Source organism: Bombyx mori, chromosome 15 (genome assembly GCF_030269925.1).
Source record: "Bombyx mori chromosome 15, ASM3026992v2".
Classification (NCBI taxonomy): domain Eukaryota; kingdom Metazoa; phylum Arthropoda; class Insecta; order Lepidoptera; family Bombycidae; genus Bombyx; species Bombyx mori.
In genome coordinates this window covers 16979855-17000132 of record NC_085121.1, presented here as the reverse complement: position 1 = coordinate 17000132, position 20278 = coordinate 16979855, and the positions used below count along the sequence as shown (strand labels likewise).

General features: G+C 38.7%; 1 protein-coding gene across 2 annotated transcripts in view; it reads right to left on the bottom strand.

The window, feature by feature from the left end:
- The window catches only part of LOC101739014 (neuroligin-4, Y-linked), a 74385-nt gene extending 55683 nt beyond the window's left edge, over nt 1–18702 (bottom strand). For both annotated transcript variants that reach the window (XM_012688917.4, XM_012688918.4), the window contains exon 1: nt 18450–18702. The gene's annotated coding sequence lies outside the window, so the exon portion shown is untranslated. The remainder of the gene's footprint in view (nt 1–18449) is intronic.
- Between the last annotated feature and the right edge of the window lie 1576 nt (nt 18703–20278).

Sequence of the window (20278 nt, the reverse complement as noted above, 5' to 3'; positions counted from 1 at the left end):
TCCTTCCCTCGGTAAATTACATGATAAAGCGCCAATGTACTGTTCTACTCGTAAATAATGAAAAATAAATGACGGGGTTGACAATTATATTAAAGGTTTTACAAATTTAAGCTCTTAATTTTTTTATTTTTTTATTGTTTAGATGGGTAGACGAACTCACAGTCGACCTGGTGTTATGTGGTTACTGGGGCCCATAGACATCTATAACGCAAATGCGCCACCCACCCTGAGATATAAGTTCTAAGGTCTCAAGTATAGTTACAACGGCTGCCCTACCCTTCAAACCGAAACGCATTACTGCTTCACGGTAGAAATAGGCGGGTGGTGGTACCTACCCACGCGGACTCACAAGATGTCCTACCACTAGTAAATAATTTAGACTAACTATTATTTAATCTCTAAGAGAACCGTGCTATATTAGACAATAAATTAAAGTGCTTTTATGGTAGTATTTTTTTTGTTTTTTTTTTGCAAGTCCTAGACATTACTAATACTACTTTAATCTCGCGTTTGTCATTGCCATTATGTTATTTCCGAAATTTCGAACACATAACAGTTTTCGTGGTCGCTGACGGCGATAGTGTTATTTGTCGACTTTCAATATTATGCTGCTAACTATCATCTAATTTTAAATACAATGAAAACAAAGACATTCTTCTTCTTCTATATGAAGATGGATATAAATAAAATAAGCGTACCGTTACTGTGTTTGTAACATTGGTTATGTTATCATTACAAACTTTTATCAAGGTTGCAATTTTTCAGACTCACTTTGGAATCACTCGCTTAAAGACACCCTCACCCAAAGATTTCTATTCCTATTAATTGATCAAGCCTAACATAAAAGCTTGATCAATCAGCCCTAATATATAGGCCTGATCAATCCTCATTTACATGATGCCAGTGCACTAGAGTTTAATTCCGCTATCCAGCTCCAGAATAATGTGTTCTAAGTACCAGCGTGACATTATAACAGCTGCTCCACCCTTCAAGCCGAAAATCATGACTGCTACACGGCCGAAATAAGCAGAGCGAAACCCGTGCGGACTCACAATATACCCTACCACCAGCAATACTTGTTTTTTTAAACTTTTTTAACGATTTCTATTACAGGACGTTACTCCTTCATCATGAGGGTCATTCGTGACTATCTGTTAAGTACGGATTTCATTATAAAAATTGGTACTTGCCTGTGTAAATCGAACTACACCGTCGCATCGCACGCTATAATTGCACTGGGTGTCTTTTAAAGTACCGGTGGTACGACGCATAGCTTTGGCCTACATACAATATTATTCATTCGTGGCTATCCCCATAACACGCACTATTATTTAACGGATAATTGACACGATTAACATATTCACCCGCAATGGTATATTTACTCTCGAGTATAGTTTCACCCAACTAGCCACACACAACTAGCCACACGCTGCAATATTGGGAACCCATTGAATGTGAAAATCGAGGTCAAGAGCCCGTGAAATAGCAGCGTGTGAGATGTAGATAGCCATGAAAGTTTAAAACAATTCGCAACTAATCCACTCTATCATTAATTCCCACACACGAATTTTCGTTGCTAATGTAAAACTCGAACTTAATATCAACACTACACTGCAATGGGCCATACTACTACTTCTACTGCGCTGGTGCCATAACCCCGAAGTGGGTCTTGGCCTCCGGCAGTAAGCGTTACCATTCATTCCGGCGCTACGCAACACCTTGCCAGTCCGACACTTAGAGCTCACGTAAATTTCCATCCACGGTGTAAGACCAGCGATACTTGGGCTACCCTACGGGGCGGTGTCCCTCCGGCACACCCGCGTCGACCCGTTTTACAGCCCGATCCTGCTCCATACGCACTACATTCATGCCTTCGTCTCCCCTAGAATATTCGGCTCACCAAAAAGCCTCTCCACTGCATTAGGCCACACGTTCATTATAAATAATTCAGCCTGCCCTCATCCTTCATGAATTACGACCACTTTGACAGATGACACGAGTGTGTCACACCAAAGCGGGTAAAATGTTTGTTCAACCACACACCAATCGCTTCTGCCCTATATCTCATAATCAGGGAAGCCGGGATAACGGGCAGGTTGGAGCGTGAGTAATCGCCATCGGATATAAATGGGTAATCGCGACCTTCGAATGTCGGATTCGATGTATGTGGTAATTTTTCATTCAACGTCAGGTATTCGGCTTGAAGGCTTCAATAACGTATAGAGGCAGGCAAGTTGTCAAAATAAGTGAGTTTTGCGTCTCATTATCGGGAACGACACTCATGTTTTTCTCCATACACTGTTGTGGTTTTTTTTTATTGCTTAGATGGGTGGACGAGCTCACAGCCTACCTGGTGTTAAGTGGTTACTGAAGCCCATAGATATCTACAACGTAAATGTGCCACCCACCTTGAGATATCAGTTCTAAAGTCTCAGTATAGTTACAACGGCTGTCCCACCCTTCAAACCGAAACGCATTACTGCTTCACGGCATAAATAGGCAGGGAGGTGGTACCTACCCGTGCGGACTCACAAGAGGTCCTACCACCAGTAATTACGCAAATTATAATTTTGCGGGTTTGATTTTTATCACACGACGTTATTCCTTCACCGCGGAAGTCAATCGTGAACATTTATTGTTGAGTACGAATTTCATTAGAAAAATTTGTACCTGCCTCCGGGATTCGAACACCGGTGCATCGCTCAACACGAATGCACCGGACGTCTTATCCTTTAGGCCACGACGACTTCAAGTTACTGTGGTTACTTATTACCGAGGTTTTGAAATATATAGGTATATTTTCTTAATATAGAAAAATCTGTCGCTAAATCAACTTCATTAAAGTGAGACTCATTTTAAGCAATTAAAAAAGATGTGTGGTGTCGTGGGACACCGGATAGTAACGAAGTTCCTTATTATAAAAATATTAATTTTAAGTTCTATTCGAGGTATAAAGAAAATAAAACTGGAGGTTTCGCAACAACCCACGGTCATTCGGGAACGTTCCAACTTATTGTGGTAAACTTCGTCGACAGTTGTTTGTAAGAGTAAACAAACGCTCTGAGATCGTGGTCAATGAATGATAAAAAAATATGTTATTTTTGTACGTTATTACAAAGTTAAGTCGTACACTGTGTGCATTGCTAATAAAAATCTTACGTTACGGACGTTTTTTTCCGGTTAAGGTACCCCTCTGCAACGTCCCATAAGGAACATCGTTCCAAAAAAAAAGACAATTAAATGAAAATTTATAGAGCCAAACTCACAACCACGATTGCTCAGATAATACGTCCCACATTCTAATGTCAGGTGAGCAGTTCAAACAAGTTTCACGCTGGAGCTTTGCACTGACAGGTTAAGAGGCTTACCGAATAGGATTACCCTCCGTTTAATATAATTTTTCCCTCACAGCAGGTGTTCCTGACGGCTATGACGCGTCACCTCAAACCCACGACTTTCATTTTATATTTAATTTCGAAAGTGCTTTCGGCTGATGGAGTCGGGAGGATTTTTAGAGTTCCTTATAACTCTTGATGTGTACCATCAGTCTATATGTCATAGAGTCTATCTAGATTTAGAAAACAAGATAAATCTCACTGTTCACCAGGCAATAGTCTTCCATTATTTTGAGATATCAAGTAATTATTTTTTTGGGTTGACGCTGGTCATACCTACTCTTAAAACTGGGACATATGGTCGCCTAACAATCTAATCCTCAGTGATCCTAATTTATTAAATAACAGGTTCGGATACTGGTCTGATATATGTATAATGTTGCATATATTTTGACACGCGGAACTTGCGTGAGCTTTCTTAAGTCTCTATTAAAATCATAAACGCATGGGGCCGTTAAGTACGGAATAAGACAACTTCACCTCAGAAACAACTACTGTACTACCACCACCACCTTTATTTCCACTCATGTTATATTTTAATATGTTTAAATTCCAGTTTTACTACGAATAGGAATATGTTTAAGATTATTAATTATTATTTTTATGGATTAACCATGAAAGATGCCAACAACGGAACCTTGTGCCTATTCCGACACGGTCTTCGCGATTCTTTTAATAACATTTCCCTTGACTGTATTACCATTGTTTGTTTGTATTAATTCCATTTGTATATAATACTAGCGACCCGCCCTCGCTTCACTTCGGAAACATTAAATTTTATTATTGATAGTTGAGTCCCGCGATGTTACCCGCGGTTATTATCGTACCGCGGGTGACGCCGTGAGGCAAAGTCAGTCTAAAAAAAGCCTGTGTTATGTATAGCCTCTGTTACTCCTTATATCATCAGCTACCTGTCAGTGAAAGTCCCGCCAAAATCGGTCCAGCCGTTCCAGAGATTAGCCGGAACAAACAGACAGATAGACAGACAGACAAAATATGTAAAAAATGTTATTTTGGTGTATATACCGTATATATATTCATATGCATGTAGTAAAAAGAGGCTGTTTCAGTATTACAAACAGACACTCCAATTTTATTTATATGTATAGATTATTTGTAATGAAATCATTTCAAATGTCTTTCACGTCGAAAGATTAAGTATACATAATACAGTACCAAAACAGAATTTACTTCCAAAATACATTTCCCACATCTGTCACATTAAAGGGCCCTTTCGCCTAAATAATTAATGCTAGCACGCCTTACATCTCGTGTCGTATTACGTCACAATCCACCTTGGTCTTACGATTAATTGAGGTCGCCTTTTAGTCCCAGTGGAAGATTTAAGGTTTTGAAGGAGTTATTAGTTAGCTGCCCCTTGTTACCTCATGTCTTTGAAGGCTTAATGCGAGCATCGGTTCCTTGGAGGGACGGATTGCCTTGTATAGGTAAATGCTGCTCAAAATACGCCACTGTTAATTAATAAGACAAAAAAAAATTAAAAAGAAGAAAATTTTGTTATTAATTATGTGGTTTGTAGTAATAATGTATGTTTCAATAAATTTCGAGTTCTGAGGTTTGTTCAGAATATCAATTATCCCGTTCTCAGAGATCGTTTGGAAACCCTAATTCTACGGAGGCATATCAGCTCTATCTCTTTTGTATCGCGCGATCCATGAGGTTTGTTGAAAGCCCTCAAAGGCAGCGGCTTATCTGAATCATTGTTATTATTAATGTCCATGCGCAACCGTAACTCGCTTACTGACAGGGGAAAACGAATTATGACGCTTTTCAGAATTTGTAGATACGAGAGGTCGTCACAAGCTATATAGACAAAGCAATAAACGATCATTCTCTTACCTCTCTGTGCTTTGGTCGCACGTGTAAACTCTTTCGGTTTAATTCAATGTGATTTTTTGAGTCTTCATTTTCAATTTGATTTTTGAAGTGAAACTTCTTTAGAGTCGTTGTGATTTCAAACTCGATGAAACGAAAAAATAAGTCCATAGAGACACAAACACATAAATGTATAGGATTCAGCCGGCGAGAGAATGAGATAGAACACATTAGACGTTCTCGGTCTCCTCTTTGTGCGATTCTTCGTAGCATCCTCACTATCGTCTACTAAAGATTGTCCATATATATGCTCCTGTGTAGTGGGATAGTTAGTATATCTATATCTTATTTATAAGTTTCACTTCTACCGTGTGTCACTTGCACACATACACACTTTTTTTCTTGCTAGAAAGCTGTATTTTGGCTATAAAATGCATTATCGTCCAAAATTATTTGTCTAAATAAAAAGCCTTCAAGAGATTCTATTGATAAATTAATATTCCACGTCTGACAGTCTACGCGGCTAATTTAATGTGTAAGTACGGGTAAATAAAGCTCACATTTACGGACTACTGCTTTTTTTTCTAACCAGCCCACACGTGTAGCGACAACCTCATATGTTTTCCTACATACCTTGTCGATTACTTTTCCCTGAAATCTCATATTAAGTATTAGTGGTAAGGACATTTTGCAATACAAGGATCGTTTGCTCGCGTATATTCCAGTTTTAAATGTCTTGTACATTTCTAGCTCTGTGTGTGAGTGCTTAATATAATAAAAATTAATCGCAAGGATCAACCACTCCGCAGTGCAATGGAACAGCCGCACCCCAGAGGAACCGCCTGCATGATGACGGTATCCCGACGCCAGGTAGGTATGATTTAGCAAGAGGAATACGAGAACGTCTATCAAATGTGTAACATCTCGTCACCGCGATTCAAGAATTTACGTGCAGCGAAATCTGTTGATAACAAACTAAATAGAAATAAAATAAACATGGCGCGTAACGGAAGAAATTAAGATGGCGCGTAACCGAAAAACGTTACATACGTTTTTTCCTCCCTCAGTCGATAAAGAAGTTTCACTTCAATAATAATAAGTATAAAGTTAAAAATCTTTTTCAATTATAAAAATTAAATAATCTAAAAGACGACAACCAACAAAACAGCAGCTCACTGATCGTAAAGGATTATGTCTTTGCAGAGCCGGTCATCTTGGAGAAGTCAACGGATGAATTAATTAAAATTTTATTACGAGAAGGGTCATGTTGGTTTAGCTTGTAAAATATTTGTTCTTTATTAAGTTATTTTAAAAGGTTTCGTTTTAGAGCATTCCTTATAGCGGGAGAATAAGGATACAGACTTTTGTGATCTGCTTTCGCAGTTTGCTTTGCATAGGACCTCATCAAAAATACGGTTTGAAAAAATACTGGTAGGTTGTACTATAAGCACCCAATGATACATACCATTGTCCTGCCAATCACCAAGATTCATCCATGCATTCCTAATCGAAAAGTTGGAAAGTCGGTATCCAATGGAATTGAGACTTGATTTTGATTTTATTGTGATGTCCATAAGTTTCAGTAAGCTTTCAACACTAGTTGGATGTAATCTAATGTGTCTGAGAACAGGAATTTTAAAAATGCCCGACAACTACTGGAGTCACTGCGGTCATCCACAGTGCGTTTCCAAAGGTTTTTTTGCCACGTACCATCCGGCTATGGAATGAGCTCCCCTCCACGGAGTTTCCCGGGCACTATGACATATCCTTCTTGAAACGAAGCTTGTGGAGAGTATTAAGCGGTAGGCAGTGGCTTGGCTCTGCCCCTGGCATTGCTGAAGTCCATGAGCGACAGTAACCACTCACCATCAGGTGGTCCGCATGCTCGTCTGCCTACAGCTGCAAAAAAAAAAACAACGAAAGCTAACATGTTCATGTTCAAAATGCCTGTGAACTCTGTGGTAGTTTGTGTGTCCTTCCCGTTTTGGCTTCCAAAGAATCCTCTCGACCTGCTTTGGTTAATACCTAAATTTAGTGAACGTGTTCACCTAATATTAAGTGGTTATCTAAAACCACAGATATCCAATTGCGAATATCACCACCCACTTTTAACTCATGAATGACCGTCAAAGGAATCGCAACGACGTCTTCTTTCTGAAAGTTTTTTTCCCCTTTCAATTACGAAAAACATCAGACAGATCTCCAAAGGCCACAAGAAATTATTTAAATAAAATTCCAACTCCCTTAATTTCAAAATGTATCATCAGCCATAAAAAAATGCAGAATTATTTATGTTTTTATAGGACGTCCCCGAGATATGCAGAAGAGGTTGCCTTGTTACGGCAACGCGAAAAAAAAAATGGCAGAAATCGAGAGACGGAATTCGTTACGTCAAGGGGCGCGAGCTGAAGAGATCACTTATCTTAAAATGAAATACAGTCTCTTGCATGTGTGTGGAGGGTGTTTTCCCCTTTTAGGTTAAGAATATTTTTTTTAATACAAATTACGAAGGTTTTACCCTGTTTTATTTGGAGAATCGTAATGTGGATCTCTACTGAGCTTAAGACACGTAATGAAAGTTTCTTATCTCTGTATTTATATGTATAGCGGTTATTCTAGACTGTTTTCCAGCAGATAAGGACAAGAAAGTAGTAAGTACAAGGTAACGGTCGATCATATTATGCCCTTCTTATTCGTGCAGTTATTCCACTGAGTTCTTCTCTTTTCATTCAGTTCCAATCATATACGCGCTACCTCCAATAAATTCTACATACTTCCCTGGGTTCCGTTTACCAGGGGGTATGTGGCTAATAAGCCGCGTCTTCCGATGTGTGATCGCCATTAAACGCCTTCTTCAAATGGGTTTCTGAAGGTAAATTGAAACCTTCGAGTGAAGCGTATTGTGAACAATTATGCTTAATTTGCTTATTTTACCACTACCAACACCCTGATATCAGGTTTTGTTATGTTTATTGCACTAGAGTAGACACTGCCCCTCCCTTCAATCCGAAACGCATTACTGCTTCACGGCAGAAATAGGTGGGGCGGTGGTACCTACCCGTGCGGGCTCACAAGAGGTCCTACCACCAGTGAAAAAGTTTTTTATCTATGTTGTGCCTTGTTGTTTGTGCACGCAAGAAGAGATCTTTAGTGTCCTTATTGTCTTGTTATTTGCTGCTTTTTGGCCCAATTTTTATTACTACAAGAATGAGTTTTTGCTGCGGTGGCGTTAATACGTAAGTATCCAAACAACGATAAACACTCTGTCGATTTGTATCTCAAACCGAACAACTTTTGACACGTGTCAAACTTGAAATACAGAGACGAAGTTATAGTACAACTCAATACACATTTACGCAAACTATTGTTTGTTGTTGATTCAATTGAATGTACGGGGTTCACAATAGACAATGCTGTACTTAATAAAGCATAGCTTCTGATGTTTAAATCAAGAGCTGGCAGAGGGGACATCGGTGATGGAAATTTACTTGTAACGATAGCGCCTATTTCTACAAAAAATATCCGCAAAGTAATTCTTAGAATTCCGCAAATTCTTTGCTTTATGTTTGGTTATCTATATATTATAATATGTGAAGCAAAAACTTTGTGTCCCTTTTTACGAAAATTGGGCGGACGGAAGAGTATGAAATTTTCCACACTTATAGAGAATATAAAGAAGAAGTGCACAATGCAATATTTTTTTTTCAAATAATGCATAATAGATACATTAAATCAATAAAGAAAACATTACACACACTACATACCATGTATTTGATGCACACACGCATGCATACTATTTATTGTCAAACTTTTGTTCTTGACGTCTGTGGTCAAATTGAGAATAGATTAAATATTGTTTGTCTTTGTTAATATTTTTTATAGTGTAGCCCGAAATTTGTGATTATAGAAGTATAAAATACAATCATAATAGTGTACAAACTTATTATACAATTCCAATTAATTATAGTCGAATTTCGACTACTGCGGGACCTCTAGTTATAATAATTGCACTCGGTGGATTGATGAGGTCACATTAGGTGTCGATCTTGTGTTACGTGATATTGCTCTCCATGAGCATGACAAAGTTAATGCTGACGCCCATCTTGAGAAATTGAAGTCGCTACAGAAGTTACTACGTGAGTTTTTCCATTTAGCGACAACAAGCAAAATCTATTGAACTTTAAATGCGAAATGTCAATGAACTTTCAAGTATTGGTACGTTGGCGCGAAACTGTTGTGTAAGCCGTAACTTTAACTGCTACCCGTAACATTTAATGTGTTGTAGATAAAGACTTTGTTGATGCTTCGTCGTTTGTGTTACGTCTTATGTTCGCGCTCGCGTCTAGCACTTAGGGCGAGTAGATAAGTAGATAACTTTCAGTCGTTATCTTCTCGAGCGCATTATCATTCCAAACGATTGGATACATTGTTACATTGTATAATCCGATATTAACTTATTAAAATTTATTAAGTGGTTTTTTTGCCCTTGTAGACAGACGAGTATACGACCCACCTGATGGTGAGTGGTTACTGTCGCCCATGGACTTCAACAATTCCAGAGGCAGAGCTAAGCCGCTGCCTACCGTTAAGTACTCTCCACTAGCCTCGTTTGAAGAAGGACATGTCACCGTGGCCCATGGACTTCATCAATTCCAGGGGCAGAGCTAAGCCGCTGCCTACCGTTAAATAAAAAAAAACCGCCACCACGAGTCTCGTTTGAAGAAGGACATGTCATAGCGCTCGTGAAACATCGTGGAGGGGAGCTCATTGCAAAGCCGGAAGTGAGCGTGTCTAATGACGAAACGCGTCGGTGCACTTGTGCAGAACGATGCGTTTATGATGCCAAGGGTTATTAAAGATTATGAGGTACGAACTTCTTTAATGAAATACGTACTCATGCTCGCGGACGCTTTACACGATGAAAGAATAGGAATTAATAAGAAAAATCCTACCAGCAAAAAAAAGGAAACGGAATTACTATTAAATTGAAACCTAGACCTCATGTCTCAAGGTGGGTGGTGGAATTCACATTATTATTTATATGGGCTTCGATACTTAACTAATTAAACAGAAACCGAAGAAGGTAAGTGGAATTCCCGTACAGAATACGATGAAGTCGTCGAGTCGGCTAACAGCCTGGCCACGGGACATTCGCCGATACGAATATTCGCGCGGTGCGAACGGCGAAGCGTCTAGCGACTAAAATAAGCGCATAGAAATGTACCTAACAAGCCACGCGCACCGGCGACCGGCGAAGCAACCGGCGAAATGTACCGAGCGAATCGCGCGGGCGACTTACGATGCGGCGGGCGAGCAAAACAAATGCATGAATAACAGCCTGGCCACGGGACATTCGCCGATGCGAATATTCGCGCGGTGCGAACGGCGAAGCGTCTAGCGACTAAAACAAGCGCATAGAAATGTACCTAACAAGCCACGCGCACCGGCGACCGGCGAAGCGACCGGCGAAATGTACCGAGCGAATCGCGCGATGCGGCGGGCGAGCAAAACAAATGCATGAATACGGACGGCGCGAGCCACGGAGTCGAGCGGTAGTCGCGGCGAATAGTGCAGTGATTAAATGAGTTTAGTTGTTTTCGCCGCGAAAAATTAACGCCGAAATTTTTTTATTTTTTATTTATTTTTTATTTTATATTTTTAAAGTCGTCGTGGCCTAACGGACGTCCGGTGCAATCGTGTTGAGCGATGCACCGGTGTTCGAATATCAGGCGGGTACCAATTTTTGTAATGAAATACGTACTCAACAACACTCAACGTTCACGATTGATTTCCACGGTGAAGGAATAACATCATGTGATAAAAATGAAATCTTCAAAATAATAATTTGCGTAATTACTGGTGGTAGGACATCTTGTGAGTCTACACGGGTGGGTACTACCACCCTGCCTATTTCTGCCGTGAAGTAGTAATGCGTTTCGGTTTGAAGGGTGAGGCAGCCATTATAACTATACTTGAGACCTTAGAACTTATATCTCAAGGTGGGTGGCGCATTTACGTTGTGGATGTCTATGGGCTCCAGTAACCACTTAACACAAGGTGGGCTGTGAGCTCGTCCACCCATCTAAGCAATAAAAAAATAAAATAGCTGAAATACTAGCTAGACCAGCTATTTGGAAGTCAGCCACCCAAAGTATTTCTCGTACTTCTTGTGGAATTCTCCATCTATAGGTATACTCCGATTCTTATTCAAATCATGTACTTCACAATCTTTTCCAAATAATAGGTCCTGAACCAAAAAACTATTAATTTGTAAGCAATATCGAGATAATTTCGATATAGACATTTCGCTGTCGGACTTCCTTACTAGTCGCGGCGGCGAACGTGAGTACCCGTGGCCTGCAAACGGTGCTGCGCGAATGGTCGCCTCGCCCACCGCTTCGCTGTTCGCACCGCCGATCCCCGTGGCCAGGCCGTAAGGACGGCGCAAGCCACGGAGTCGAGCGGTAGTCGCGGCGAATAGTACAGTGATTAAATCAGTTTAGTTATTACAGCATAGTGTATTGCGTACTGACCCGCCGCCTGGTCTGATTCAGGGAGATATTCTGGAACACTAGCCTGGAGAGATCTGACGGGTTATCGTAGAGAGAGACACTTACGGCCTGGCCACAGGGATCGGCGGTGCGAACAGCAAAGCGGTGGACGAGGCGACCATTCGCGCAGCACCGTTTGCAGGCCACGGGTACTCACGTTCGCCGCCGCGACTAGTAAGGAAGTCCGACAGCGAAATGTCTATATCGAAATTATCTCGATATTGCTTACAAATTAATAGTTTTTTGGTTCAGGACCTATTATTTGGAAAAGATTGTGAAGTAAGATTTGAAGTCGTCGTGGCCTAACGGATAAGACGTCCGGTGCAGTCGTGTTGAAGCGATGCACCGGTGTTCGAATCCCGCAGGCGGGTACCAATTTTTCTAATGAAATACGTACTCAACAAATGTTCACGATTGACTTCCACGGTGAAGGAATAACATCGTGTAATAAAAATGAAACCCGCAAAATTATAATTTGCGTAATTACTGGTGGTAGGACCTCTTGTGAGTCCGCACGGGTAGGTACCACCGCCCCGCCTATTTCTGCCGTGAAGCAGTAATGCGTTTCGGTTTGAAGGGTGGGGCAGCCGTTGTGACTATACTGAGACCTTAGAACTATATCTCAAGGTGTGTGGCGCATTTACGTTGTAGATGTCTATGGGCTCCAGTAACCACTTAACATCAGGTGGGCTGTGAGCTCGTCCACACAGCTAAGCAATAAAAAAATAAATAAAAAAAAAAAAAAAAGTACATGATTTGAATAAGAATCGGAGTATACCTATAGATGGAGAATTCCACAAGAAGTACGAGAAATACTTTGGGTGGCTAGACGAGCTCACAGCCCACCTGATGTTAAGTGGTTACTGGAGCCCATAGACATTTACAACGCAAATGCGCCACCCACCTTGGGATATAAGTTCAAAGGTCTCAGTATAGTTACAACGGCTGCCCCACCCTTCAAGCCGAAACGCATTACTGCTTCACGGCATAAATAGGCGGGGTGGTGGTACCTACCCGTGCGGACTCACATGAGGTCCCACCACCAGTATTTAAAACACATCACTTAACAATACTTAGCAACAACAATTAGCAATGGTTGAGAAGGGACGAGAACGCTTTCTCTGTGGTACAAGAACATAACTAGGTAGTAAACGTGAAAGTTACATGTGGTAACATTTTGTGTTAGATTAAGTTTCAATGTTTATTTTAATACATTTCGAAAAAAAAAAAAGAAAAAAGATTTTTAGATTTTTTTTTAGATTTAAATTTCTGTCACTTTACCATGTTGTTGATAAATATCGCGTAATATTATAAGAATACATAAAATCAAGTGACGTCATTTTTTTTTGTAAATAATCACCAAATGGAAGGCATTTGGTGATTCTTGATTGATGAAGATCAATCAAATGAAACATAAGCATGTTCTAAGCGTAGACAGTGAAACCGCTTTTTTAGCATCCCCCTAATAGTGTTGTACATCGTAAGTCTACGTAGGTACTACTGATCCCTTATTAGTTACTACCACTAATAATCCTCCCCACTCATCTTCCACTTCTTATATTGACGCCCATCAGCGGTTAAAAAAAAATTAAGAAAAAATTATTTTTTTGCTTAGATGGGTGGACGGGCTCACATCCCACCTGAGTTTTAGTGGTTACTGGAGCCCATAGACATCTACAACGTGAATGCGCCACCCACTTCGAGATATGAGATCTAATGTTCAACTATAGTTACAATGGCTGCCCCAGCCTTCATAAAAAAGTAGCTCTACAGCTTCATTGCATCTGTTGGACAATTCCAATGCTTTTAAAGTAATTTCATTTAAAGATATAAGTTTTCATAGACTATAAAAAATCAACTCGCATTCCGAATCCTACAGTCTCACGTTCACAAGGCACTTATCGCGCATGCCACCGTATAAATATTCCTCGCAAAACATTTTAAAACTTAATGCATTGTCAATTACCCGCTTCGCAAAATCACGAAGCGTTTTAAGAGCAAAAGTGGCGCGTGCTGAATCGTGTTCTACCAACAACATAAAAAAAAAAAAACTCTTGGCAGCGAAATGCTGTAGCCGAGTTTGAAACGAAAAGAGAATAACCAATGGACGTACGTAGCTCCTCAGCGATCGTTATTGCAAAGTGCATTGTCGAAAAGCGTTGGAAATTTACTATCCAAAACGTTTGCGAGCTGTTCCGATCCAACGTAAATCAACTTTAATGTTGGAATGTAAAATTTCATTAAATCGAACTGTTTTTTGCTCCGTAAAAGGGAACGTTTGCCAAAATTACGCAACAGACACGATAAATAAGAATTAGTATACAAACTTAGTATAGGAACGACCTTTTTTATCAACTAGCAAGAACGTCTAGGGTAGTCTTCGCCATCGCAAAAAAAAAGAGAATTAAAATAAAAAATTACTGGTTGTACGACCTCTTGTGAGTCCGCGCGGGTGGGTACCACCATCCTGCCTATTTCTGTCGTGAAGCAGTAATGCGTTTCGGTTTGAAGGGTGGGGCAGCCGTTGTAACTAAACTTGAGACCTTAGAAGTTATATCTTCTCAAGGTGGGTGGGTGGGCTATGAGCTCGTCCACCCAAATAAGCAATAAAAAAAAACGCGACCTTAAAACCGATGTACTGATAATAGGCACAAGAAAACGAATTTAGAGCACATCCGATCATAGGGGCTGGGGCCAGTAAGCACTACAATGTTCATGACAGTGTCAGCCTCTTGAGACATTTTCAACCCACATGAAGTTCTTAATGGAGAAACACTGGCTTTTCAAACAATAATAGCTAATTTTTAATAGAAACAATAGGTACAACAGTGGTTTAGACCATATGTTCTTCAAACTTTATCTATGATCCCTACTCATAGTCAAAACTAAGAAGAGAGTTGGGTAAAATAAATAAGGTAAGAATTATACTGTTTTAGTTATCTCACCAATTAACCCTAACAGAAGACTTAATCAGAATCACATATCTTCTGATTAACAGCCCGACATTATCAAAGAGTATCTGGCTTTCTTCTCGACTCTCTGTATTCGCCAAGAAAGAGCTTAAAATTAGCGGTTATAAGACGCGTTAAAAGCCCTCTTATAGGCACCACAAGAGCGAGACCGCGTTTAAAGTACATTAAAAATTCAACCTGATATTTCCAAGTAGATGGCGGCATTCATATTGTTTCTGTAGGCTCCGAGACTTTATTAAAACCGAATGATCTAGAGCCAGAGGATGAAGAAATCAAGGAAGATTTAGTTAAATATTTCGGATCATTTCTTCAAACCAGGCTTGTGGAGAGTATTAAACGGTAGCTAGCGCTCGGCTCTGCCTCTGACATTGCTGATGCCCGTGAGCGACGGTAACCACTCACCATCAGGTGGGCCGTATGCTCGTCTGCGTACAGGAGCAAAAAAAAGTTATTTAACTATTATACTATTTAACTATTTCTTTATCTGTAATCCTTTGTGGTAATCCAATCCTAAGACTAATGTTATGTAAGACTATATGTTCAATCCGTGTAGACACTGGACATAAAAGTGTTAATATTTTTACAGAGCACCTTTTGAAATAATTGAGTAGGCATTGAAAATCTTCGAATCATACTTGTCTTTGAAGATAAATATTACTCGACTATGTTATCAGAGACTTTTCGAAGAAAGAAAACAAAAGACCAACAAACAGCCCACGTGACACGTGGGTTGTTAACAGCGTGAATGCCACCACCCACTTCCATACATAAGAAAATCTTAAAAGCAAAACGAATGAATGCTTCTCAGCGAATTTTTACGAATTTGATTTGATTGATGCTATTTCGTCGCAGCCGAAGTCATTCGTGAACACGTGCTAAATACATATTTCCTTTAAAAAAATGGTACTTGCCTACATGATTTGAACAATAGCATAGTAGTAATCTATATATATAAAAATGAATTGCTGTTCGTTAGTCTCGCTAAAACTCGAGAACGGTTCAACCGATTTAGCTAATTTTGGTCTTGAATTATTTGTGGAGGGCCAAAGAAGGTTTAAAAGGTTAAATAAATATGAAAATGTTCGGATATAATAAAAATAACAATTTTGTTTTTCCTTTGATGTGTCCCCCGTCGGACGGATTCATTTTGTTTGTTTTAAGTTTATTTTATACATTATCGATTGAGGCACTACGAAGTCTGCCGGGTCAGCTAGTATTGAATAAAAGTAAATCAGGCGTCTCATTATTTAAACTGCGAGGACTTCATATTGAAATTGCTGCAATTATCTAATTAAATCGATAAATCAGTATTTATGGTGCGATATCTTGTAAATAACAACCTCAATCTCATTCTTGGCACCAATGATACCGTTCTATATTTTTGGACCTCCGTTGCTACGCTGAAACCAGATGTACTCTAAGCTTGTTTGTCAGTAATACAAAAAAAATAATAATCAATTCTTGTATTGTGATCGATTTTTTTTTTTATGATTGAAAGATTACTGATGGTCCGATCGATATTCCGCACGTGTGCAAGCTTTTATATTAATCGGACGTAGTAAATTTACTGGAAATTACCTTGAAATGTATCACGTACTTAACAAATGTTCAAGATTGATTTCCACGGTGAATGAATAACATCGTGTAATAAAAATCAAAGCCGCAAAATTATAATTTGCGTAATTACTGGTGGTAGAACCTCTTGTGAGTCTGCACGGGTAGGTACCCTGCCTATATCTTCCTATAATGCGTTTCGGTTTGAAGTCTGGGGCAGCCGTTGTACTGTTAAAAGCGAGACCTAACATCTCATGTCTCAAGGTGGGTGACGGTATTTACGCTGTAGATGTCTATGGGCTTCGATAACCACTTAACACCAGGTTGGCCGTGAGCTCATCCACCCATCTAAGCAATAAATAAAAAAGTCCCATTACATTTGATACAACTGAAGCTTATGAAAGCGTCTTAATATAAATAATATTTACAGCTTAAAAAACTAAATAAACCCCCTTAAATAGTAAACCGAACTAGCAATTATTTTCATCTTTTTTATCCCATTGATATTGATCAGAATATCACAGCGAAGATATAAAATTATTGTGTTGGCATTGGTCCTTGAGACGTGTGCAAATTTTAAGTTAATCAGAATTCTTGAATTCGGTAACAATGTCGAAAGAAACAGATATAAATGCCAAAGTAATAAAGGCATTTAAAAAAAAAAACATGAATTTCAAACTTTAAGAACTAAATAATGTATTCTTGTGGGATCTTACTGGTCGCTTGCTAGTCTCATTCGTATCTTACAATTAAGATATTGGAAATTCGAATCAGAACGTGCCTTAATTTTACACATATTATTTATTAATGGTGATTTGAAAATTGTCTGTTGAATAAACTTTACTGGTGTTAATATAAATAAACTTTACTGGTGAATAGCGTTTACTGCTGGTAGGACCTCTTGTGAGTCCGCACGGGTAGGTACCACCACCCAGCCTATTTCTGGCGTGAAGCACTAATGCGTTTCGGTTTGATGGGTGGGGCAGCCGTTGTAACTATACTGAGAACTTAGAACTAATATCTCAAGGTGGGTGGCGCATTTATGGCTATGGACTCCGATAAGCATTTAACACCAGGTGGGCTGTGAGTTCGTCCACCCATCTAAGCAATAAATAAAAAAAACACCCGTATATCGCTTAAACGATCACTTTCAAGAAAACAAAAAACGTGGCAAGCTGTCTTGCACCAGATATAAACTCACTACCTATAACACAAAGGTAGCTTTTCAATACTTAAAGCTCTTTACGTGCAAAACAACGATCGTAAAAATGGTTATGCAAAAGTTTTCGAAAATCGCGATATAAATCTTGATACAATCATTATGAAATAATATGTATTATGAAAATTTAAAAAATCGTATTTTTTTAGGCAAATCCAAGTAGCCAAAACACCTTGTTAGATTAAATAAATAACACTAAGTTATACACAGTTATACTTTGTATTTATTTAATATTTAATATAGATGAAAATACAATGCGGAGTAGAGAGAGGAGTAGTGCCATAGATTATATATCATCTCATATTCACATTGAGTTATAAGGCACCAAATTTAAAATTATTTCAACACACCTCAAGGCTAATTTCATAGCTTTGCACATGAAGTTGTCTTTTGTACCTTAGGAACTCGATAATTGCATAGAGGCGAAATTATGCAGGTATTAAAAAAGATCACATAAGAAAAAAATATCTTCTCTAATTTATTATATTTTAGTCTCCAATAACCATCTTCGATTTTACAATTCATGTAAAATACCATACTAAGGATTTTTTACTGTCTTTCAATTCCAATGCATAATAGTAAAAGGAAAACTACTATAAAGTTTAATCAAATATTCTATGAGCACGTATTCGTAAAATATCTGAAGTTTTTATGTCACTATCGAAGTTTTTTCAATATTAACCTTAGGTGATATTGCTAAAACTGCATGCTCTATATGCTCTATCTGCATAATTTACCTATCTCATGTAAATAATTGAACTTATGAAATTTATTGAATTTTATTCACCAAGCCACTGACAATTCAATCAATTAACCTAAAATACGTTCTAGAATACTAAATCACTCGTATATATTTAATCTCCTTTCAGCAACAGAGAATATTTAACATCTGTTAATTAGAAATATTATTTCTCTACATTACCTCTCCAACACCATGATAGCCCATCCAAACACTATAATATCACTAAAGTCTTTATTCTAATGTTAACTACTTCAAAACACCACTTTTAGTATCTTAAAATCACTTTTTTAAAACGCCACTTCTATTAGTATTCTCGACAATAGCATTAAAAGGGTTAACTTCGAAGATTAACATCTAAAAAACACGGCGAAAATCGTACGTCAACGTAGCACGATACTACACTTCCACACCGGAGCGCGGACGCGCGTCAACTGAGAATTTTCAAATTTCGAGCATGAACCTAATTTCCATGTACGTAATGATGAGGTCACGTAGCGATTCTTCATTTGGTTCCGATTCGTCTGCATAGATGGCGCTAAATTCAATTTGCCGATTAATCCTATCGTTAAAGCAAATAATAAAACGTTCGTAAGTTGTACTAACAAATGATTTAATTGCATTAGTACTATTTCAATCTGATTAATAATATAATTTCATTCAAATTAAACTCTACTGAAAAATAAACGAATCATGTAAGTTCGATGCTAACAATTTTTTTATTAAGACATGATGCTATCTTATCAGTTTCTAGTACAATAAGTAGCTGTAGCAGTAACTATAATGCTAATAAGCAAAGTGGGTTGATCTCTGACTTTCTTATGCATCAGCTCATCTTTCCTAGTCTTAAAACCGAAACCCACAATCACAATGTATCGTAATGTTTGCAAGTCCTATAACATAGCAGTACTATTTATTTTATTCCTATTTACATTTCAATGACCGTGGATTGCAGTTGGATTAATATGAAATATGATGTAGTGATGCTACGTTTATCGTAGCAGTATTCTACGAATAGCTACGAATGTTCTACGCGAAAACGTGATTTTCGTGGCGTATTCCATATTCATATTATGATATTCAAAGTAATACCATATTTATTACTTTGAATATCAGTGATGTAGTACCAAATTAACTTCAACATCGGTATCGGCAGATCGGTTTTCCCAGTATTCACAGATTTTACAAAATAAATACGCCAAACTAAATAGACTGACAAACCAAGAATTGGGATGAAATTTGAGAGTGCTCTTTGGCTCCAAACGAATTCCCTGTATTATGGGAACCACATATTAAATGTACATTTGATTATATAGACGCTAACAACAACGGAAGTAGTGGGTAGAGCATTCTAAAAGTTACACTTCAAAAGTAGACTACCACAAACTATAATATATACATTGTTTTTATTGCTTAGATTGGTGGACGAGCTCACAGCCCACCTGGTGTTAAGTGGTTACTGGAGCCCATAGACATCTACAACGTAAATACGCCACCCACCATGAGACATAAGTTCTAAGGTCTCAAGTATAGTTACAACGGCCGCCCCGCCCTTCAAACGGAAACTGTCGGAAACGCATTACTGCTTCACGGCAGAAATAGGCAGGGTGGTAGTACCTACCCGTGCGGACTCACTAGAGGTCCTACCACCAGTAATTACGCAAATAATAATTTTGCGGGTTTGATTTTTATTACACGATGTTATTCCTTCACTGTGGAAGTCAATCGTGAACAATTGTTGAGTACGTATTTCATTAGAAAAATTGGTACCCGCCTGAGATTCGCACACCGGTGCATCGCTCAACAAGAATGCACCGGATGTCTTATCCTTTAGGCTACGACGACTTCAAAATATATAAAAATATACAAAAGTTCAGGCAGAATTCCGGTCTGAAGGGTGGGGTATTCATTAAAATAGTGTTATTAGAAACTTGGACCTTATTGTTGAAGGCATTTGTGAACGACTCCAATAATTACATAACGTTGACACCAAAATATGAAGCATCAGCTTG